The following is an 8,195-nucleotide window of genomic DNA, read 5'->3' as shown; positions in this document are numbered from 1 at the left end:
CACACATTATGTATAAAAAGGAAAAGTACTTTTGCAATGAAAAAAATCTAAAAATGATGAAAGTGATCAAAATTGTATCACCCAAAATGGGACCAGTTACCATTGTTTGCTTGCTGATAGGTTTGTGCAGAGAAGGACACAGCAATTCCTATGTAGTATTCCTGACTTCCTGCCCCCAAATTAATCTGCCTGTAATCATGGAAGTGAAAGTTGCTCGGTTGTGTCTGACTCCATGTGACCCCATGAACTACATAGTCCATGAAATTCTCAAGGCCAGAATCCTGGAGTGGGTAGCCATTCCCACCTATAGGGAATCTTCCCAACCCAGGGATCAAACCCAGGTCTCCTGCATTGCAGGCATTAGAAACCAATAAAATAAATGTACATTAAAGGATAGTCTGTAATACAACTGACCTGGATTCTTCAAGAATGCCAGTATCACTTATGGCTGATTCACGTTGTTGTATGGAAGAAACCAAAACAATATGGTTAGGCAATTATCATCCAATTTAACAAAAAAAAAGAATGCCAGTGTCTTGAAAGACTAATGAAAGGTTAGGGAATTTTTCCTTTTTTTTTTTTCTTTATTAAATGAGACTAGGAGCTTCGCTTCCCTGGTGGTCCAGTAGTTAAAACTCCATGCCCCCAATGCAGGGGGCATGGCTTCAACCCCTGGTCAAGAAACTGAGATCCCACATGTCATGCAGTGTGGCCAAAAGAATAATAATAATTAAGACTAAAGAAACATGTCAACTAACATGTGGTACTTGGTTGGATCCTGGATCTCCCCCCCCTCCCCCACACACACACATCAACACATACACAGCACTATAAAGAATATTATCAGGACAGTTGGGGAAATTTGAATATAAACTATAAGATAATAATATTGTATCAATGTTCAATTTCATGTGTGATAATTATATTGTGAGAATGTCCTCATGCTTCAAAGTCACATGTTGAAGTGTTTAGGAATGCTGTATTTCCCACATTTATAACATAATTTCACTTGCAATGTAGGAGACCTGGGTTCTATCTCTGGGTCAGGAAGATCCCCTAGAGGAGGGAATGGCTATCCATGCTAGTATTCTTGCCTGGAGAATTTCTTGGACAGAGGAGCCTGGTGAGCTACAGTCATTGGGTCGCAAAGAGTCAGACACAACTGAGAGACTTTCACTTTCATAACATAATTGTTTAATTTAGTATTTTGAACTAGAAGCCCCAGTCGGTAACTGATAATAAAAGGATTTGTTGTTTTTCAGTTGCTAAGGATCAGTCCAGATGCCCAATAAAAGGATAAAATAATAGTTTCAATAAGATTGGTTTAGAAGTGATATGCAAGATGGACTGCAGGGAAATTATTTAAGAACTTGCTCTGTTATACTAGAAGCAATCTGAGCTGAATCTTGATCTATTACCAATGTTTTACTTGGCAGAGAAGTGGGAGAAGAGCAACACAGGCAGAATAGTCAACATTACACAGCAAGTGGAGCAGGGCGTTTGGTTGAAGAGGAAATTGTAGTCTAATGCAGCTTGAGCCAGAGTGTGGTAAGGGAGAGAATGATGTGAGATAAGACTAGAAAAATAAATTGCAGCCACATTGTGGAGAGTTTTGAATGCTCAGCTAATGTTCTAAAGGCAATAGGTGACATAAAATATTTTTAAGAAGAGAAAGATGTTTTGGAATGAAAATTATAAAAGAGTATTGAAATGCTCAATACCCAAGGTCAAAACTGAAATTTTCAAAATTCAAGATAAAGTTTTCATTTTCCTAAATTTGGATGTCATAAATGACAGTGTATGCTTTAACAAAACAAAGTTACAAAGAAAATTCCAGGAAACTAATATTCCTGAGGAGATCTAAACTTGCCATCTGGTTTGTGTCTCTTCAGATAGGTATATCAAATATAAATATTTTGTACCTTTACTTGAATCTGCTAAGGATGTATTTTTGAGTCTTAAGCTTGGTTATTTTTGTAACTCCTGCATTTTTAGACTTATGTTTCATTTGCAGTGTTTCTGAGTTCAGAGGGATAATAATTATTGTCTTAGATTCTTGTTTTTTAACTCTTCCATTCAAAACCACAAAAGAGTCTTTGTTCCAGTTTTGGCAATGTTATTTTTATTAAAATTTTTCCAACATGCTTTTCTCTTTGCTGGTGTTATTCTTACACACATACCTACAAAGGCTAAATCAACAAAAATACAATGAAAGTGGCATTTTAATTTACTAAGTCAGACAAGAGATTTTGAATTGTAATAAAACATTTTTTTTTCATAGAAATCAAATAGTACTGCTCACTTCGGCAGCACATATACTAAAATTGGAACGATACAGAAAAGATTAGCATGGCCCCTGTGCAAGGATGACACGCAAATTCGTGAAGCGTCCCATATTTTTTATAGATCAATGGAACAAAACAGAAAGCCCAGAGATAAATCCACACACCTACGGGCACCTTATCTTTGACAAAGGAGGCAAGGATATACAATGGAAAAAAGACAACCTCTTTAACAAGTGGTGATGGGAAAACTGGTCAACCACTTGTAAAAGAATGAAACTAGAACACTTTCTAACACCATACACACAAATAAACTCAAAATGGATTAAATATCTAAATGTAAGACTAGAAACTATAAAACTCCTAGAGGAGAACATAGGCAAAACACTCTCCGACATAAATCATAGCAGGATCCTCTATGACCCACCTCCCAGAATATTGGAAATAAAAGCAAAAATACACAAATGGGACCTAATTAAAAGCTTTTGCACAACAAAGGAAACTATAAGCAAGGTGAAAAGACAGCCCTCAGAATGGGAGAAAATAATAGCAAACGAAGCAACAGACAAAGGATTAATCTCAAAAATATACAAGCAACTCCTGCAGCTCAATTCCAGAAAAATAAATGACCCAATCAAAAAATGGGCCAAAGAACTAGACAGACATTTCTCTAAAGAAGACATTCAGATGGCTAACAAACACATGAAAAGATGCTCAGCATCACTCATTATCAGAGAAATGCAAATCAAAACCACAACGAGGTACCATTACACGCCAGTCAGGATGGCTGCTATCCAAAAGTCTACAAGCAATAAATGCTAGAGAGGGTGTGGAGAAAAGGGAACCCTCTTACACTGTTGGTGGGAATGCAAACTAGTACAGCCACTATGGAGAACAGTGTGGAGATTCCTTAAGAAACTGGAAATAGAACTGCCATATGACCCAGCAATCCCACTTCTGGGCATACACACCGAGGAAACCAGATCTGAAAGAGACACATGCACCCCAATGTTCATCACAGCACTGTTTATAATAGCCAGGACATGGAAGCAACCTAGATGCCCATCAGCAGACGAATGGATAAGGGAGCTGTGGTACATATACACCATGGAATATTACTCAGCCATTAAAAAGAATTCATTTGAATCAGTTCTAATGAGATGGATGAAACTGGAGCCTATTATACAGAGTGAAGTAAGCCAGAAAGATAAAGACCAATACAGTATACTAACGCATATATATGGAATTGAAAAAGATGGTAACGATAACCCTATATCCAAAACAGAAAAGAGACACAGATGTACAGAACAGACTTTTGGACTCTGTGGGAGAAGGTGAGTGTGGGATGTTCTGAGAGAACAGCATCGAAACATGTATATTATCAAGGGTGAAAAAGATCACCAGCCCAGGTTGGATGCATAAGACAAGTGCTCAGGGCTGGTGCACTGGGAAGACCCAGAGGGTTGGGGTAGGGAGGGAGGTGAGAGGGGATATCTGGATGGGGAACACATATAAATCCATGGCTGATTCATGTCAATGTATGGCAAAAACCACTACAATATTGTAAAATAATTAGCCTCCAACTAATAAAAATAAATGAAAAATAAATAAATAAAAAATTTTTTAAAAATCAGATAGTAGCATATGCAGTTTCATAGAAAATAAGTTGGATTCTTTCCTGGATGATGAAAAGAAGAACCAAGAAAATCAGGCATAGGTAGAATAATAAGTTGGAATCTTCACCAATTTGCAGTCCTCCAAACAATGAAGTACTTAAATTATTTAGTTTCCAAGTTCTCTTGGAATTATACTCTTCATGTTTGATATGTGTCTTATACGTTATGTTCTACAGCATTATATATGAGTGATGTAGATAGTACATGACTTAGCATTTTAAAGGGTAATTTTGAGTACATTCAGTTTTTGGCTTAGGCCTAATTTTAAATACAATTATTCTGTCTCCCCATCTATTATTAAGATAGGATTTAAGTGTTTCTTTCTTTCTTCCTAAAAGAGTTTCATTTAATTTGTTGATTTTTTGTGTGTGAAACATTTACTTCCTGAGGAATTTCTTTTCTGGAGAGAAATGCCAATTTTTATTTATTAAAGTAATAGCAATACTGTTTAAAATGTTTATCTGCTGGAACTAGAAATGTATTATTGCTTTTCAGATGCTCATTGGGTTAAAACTCTTGGCATTACTTTGGCGGGATGTAGATGCTATCTTCACTCAGGTCAATATGAATAATGAAGAACAAAGAATATTTGTTAAAATAATACTCAAATATTACAAACCAAAATGCCTTTAAAAAATCAAAACACTTCCAGATGAAAGAGTATGAGACATGATAGCAATACCTGAAACACTTAGAAGTAATATTATAATGATTGAGCACAAGCAGATAAACTTCTGCAAAAGAAAGCACCACTGTTGTTACTATTGTGTCATCAAGGGGAAAAAGTACAACCCAACATTTTATATTAACCATGATTATTGTTATACAAAATCATAGCATATAAAGACTTGAAAAGATGAGAAGAAAAGGAAAATACTTACTGAGTTAGGATTTAGAGATTGTTTTTATTTCTAAAAAAAATTTGCAAGTTTAATTAGAAATAAGCATATTAGCAGTCTAAAAAGCCAGTTAAAGGTCAGTCTTTATTTTGTCATGTTAAAGAGAGAAAATATTTTAAAACTTTTAACAATATTGAAAATAACAGAAAGTAAACTCTTAAAAATATTCTTTTAAAAAACACTTCAATCAAACTATTCTTTTAATCAAAGAAACTGTCGATCTTCCTCAGGGGTGGGAAGAAAACAAAGGATTGAGATGAAAGCACTCTTTGATTTGTCCAAAAAGGATTTAGGCATTTAAAAATTCCATATGCTTTTATAACCTTTTGATTTATTTAGTCTTATGTTTCTTGGCATAGTTCAAACTTCCATAGCTGGTCTTCATAAGAGGTGTGTGTCTACATTAATAGAAGAAAGGAACATGTGGTAAAGAACTGCCACATTAATTTTCCATTTTGAATACTTTTTAAGAAGGCTGATAATGCTTTTTTTCTTCATTCAAGAACTTTTCAGATAAATTTTGCAATTTATCAAAAGATTAAAATAGTGTCTTGAATGCAAAGTTTGAATTATGTAATCAATAGTATCAAGTTTTCAGAACCTTAGGCAAAAACCTCCTTCTGGGGCCCAGCTATGACAGGGACAACAGTGATAACCTTAGACATGGAGAGGAACCAGCTACCTTTGAATTTCCTAAGATCTTTATTGACCCAGAAAGTCAATTGCTGTCCTCAGTCAAAAGACTGAAGGAGATACCCTTTTCATTTTGACATTCTCCTTTGCCTCAGGTGAGATCTTTCAGGATTATCTCTGCCCTATATTTGGGGAGGTGAAGAGGGCAGACATTTGGCAGGAGGTTGTGAGACCACAGAGACATGGATTATATTGTTCTAGTTTCTTCTGGTATGATGCTAAAGTGAGGACCTTTCTGGAGATGGAGACAGTAAATCCTCCTTCTCAAAGGAGGAAAAATGCAGGTACAGTAAATATATTTCCACGTGACTGCTGAGCCCTTTGTCTCTTTGAAATCTCTGCCAGTTTCAGCCCTTGCTATAGTGATTTGCTGGCCATGGATGCCATTAGGTGACCCTTCCTTAGCATCCTTTTGACTACTGCAGAACAGATCAGAGTTCACACCTGGTCCAACTTGAGTCAAATTCTTTTTCTCTTAGAAATTTCAAATTGGTATTCAAAGTTGATAGAATTCAATTGGGAAAACCAGAGGTTGTCTGAATGTACTCCCAAATTGGAGGGTTGCTGGGCTTTTTCAGGATGTCAGTGTGAAGGTGAAAGCAGGTCAGGGCAATTTAAGGGCACGCATTCTGAATTTGAATTCCACCTCTGCCACATACTCGATGTGTAACACTGGGAACATTAATCCTCTCCAAGACTGAACTTCCAAGTGAAAAAAGATGCAGTTAAAGGTGCTTACCTTGCAGCACTGATATGAAGCTCAAATGAGATAAATGATGTGAAATCAATGTGATCATGAGCAATGTTTTTGTGATGAAATTGAGTAAAGTAGAAAATATCACACTATATAACACATAGTAAGGGTTAGTATTATTTTATGAAACTGTCATATATACATATTCACATATATGTATGTGAAACTCGGTCATATATATATATATACACACAAACACACACACACAAATGTGTGTGTGAATTGGATCATGCTATAAAGTGTATAAAGTATATTACTAAAGGTTGTAGTATTTTTTTCTTACGTTTGAAACCAGTGCTGCTTAACACATATGGTCCAGAGACATCAACATTAGAATCATTTGAATACCTGTTTAAAATGCAGATTCTTGAACTCCACTGCCAAGAATCAGAATTTCTGAGGGTATAGTTCAGGAATCTACATTTCAGCTACTTCTCCAGATAAGTCTCACACACACTGAAACTTGAGAATCAGTGCTTTAAACCTACAGAAAGTATTCAAATGTTAGTTGTTATTATTATATAATTAAGTTCATTCCTGCCTTCAAACACAACTGTACTCCATGACGGGCATAGAGGAGGAGGCAGTTAATCTATTTTGAGTAGTCTAACATCTATCAACATAGTGCTCTGGCATTTTGGTTGATCTGATATGTTTTGTTGCATTTGACTTCTTGTTTACCAAAGACGACTAACTCTAAGGCTAGAACTCCCAACCTCTATACTGTACTTCAGAAATGTCACAGATGTCCCCAAGTTTGATTCCCCCAGTTCTCAGAAACTTGAATTATGAGAAGCCTTCTACATTTACTCCAGTGTGTCGTTTTTGGAAGCACTAACAAAGGCACAGATGGTAAAAAATAATAATAATAATAATTTATGGTCGAATGTAGATAAGAACTCATGTACACTAGAGCTACTACTCAAAATGTTGTTCACAGGCCAGAAGCACTTACATCATCTGGAAGTTTGTTAGAAATGCAAAATCTACCTAGAGGAGTGGAATGGGGTGGGAGGTGGGAGGGAGGTTCAAGAGAGAGGGGACATGTGTATACCTATGGCTGATTCATGATTCAGAAACCAACACAATATTGTAAAGGAAATATTCTCCAATTAGAAATAAATAACTTATTTAAAAATGCAGAATCACAGGCCCATCCCAAACCTACATTAAAGTTTGAGAAGCACTGTACTAGAGGAAACATGTAATCTGTTACCTAATTTTCAGCAACAACTTCATGCAAAGGTAACAATTTTCTGAAAAATAATTATTTAAAGTATACCCACTACCCCATCAACAAAAATGCCGGTATTTTGTAGGCAGTGTTAGCTGGCTATAAAAATCATATGATCATTGTAGAGATGTTTGAAAATTTAAAAAGTAGGAAAATTTATCCACAATGAAATATATATTCATGGAACTTCCCTGGTGGTCCAGTGGCTGGGAGACATCCTTGTGAACAGATTACTGCAATATGGTGTGATAAGTAACAGAAGAGCATTCAGACTGTGAATGAGGCAAGACTTCTGCGATCCTGGAACCTATTGGGTAAGAAGGGAGTTAACAAGATAAAATCCAAAGTAAGAATAAGGCAGTTTAGAAAACATTCTAGTCTGAAGGATCACTACAATAAAAGACACAATAGTGAAAAATAACACTAAAAATTTACTGAGAATTTATTGAGCCAGGCACTGTGCTATTTATCATCTTCTTTCATCTTCACAACCCCATAAGGTTGGATTTGTCATAGGAATGATAAAGATGCCATTGGAGGGTTTTAAGCAGGAGAGTAATGTGATTGTGTACTTTAAAGGTAAAGAATCACTCTAGGGAATTCCCTAACAGTCCAGTGGTTAGAACCACGTTTCCATTGCAGAGGGCATGGGTGCAA

The 8,195-nt window shown here is 36.0% G+C and overlaps 1 non-coding gene across 1 annotated transcript; it reads left to right on the top strand.

Moving 5' to 3' along the window:
• The first annotated feature begins 2,294 nt into the window (after nt 1-2,294).
• LOC133041771 (U6 spliceosomal RNA) lies at nt 2,295-2,401 on the top strand. The gene has a single exon (XR_009689345.1). It is a non-coding gene; the product is annotated as a U6 spliceosomal RNA (small nuclear RNA).
• The last annotated feature ends 5,794 nt before the right edge of the window (nt 2,402-8,195 follow it).

The sequence above is a fragment of the Dama dama genome, chromosome 20 (assembly GCF_033118175.1).
Source record: "Dama dama isolate Ldn47 chromosome 20, ASM3311817v1, whole genome shotgun sequence".
Classification (NCBI taxonomy): Eukaryota; Metazoa; Chordata; class Mammalia; order Artiodactyla; family Cervidae; genus Dama; species Dama dama.
The sequence above is the reverse complement of the archived record's forward strand: the minus strand, read 5'-3'. Positions and strand labels throughout refer to the sequence as shown.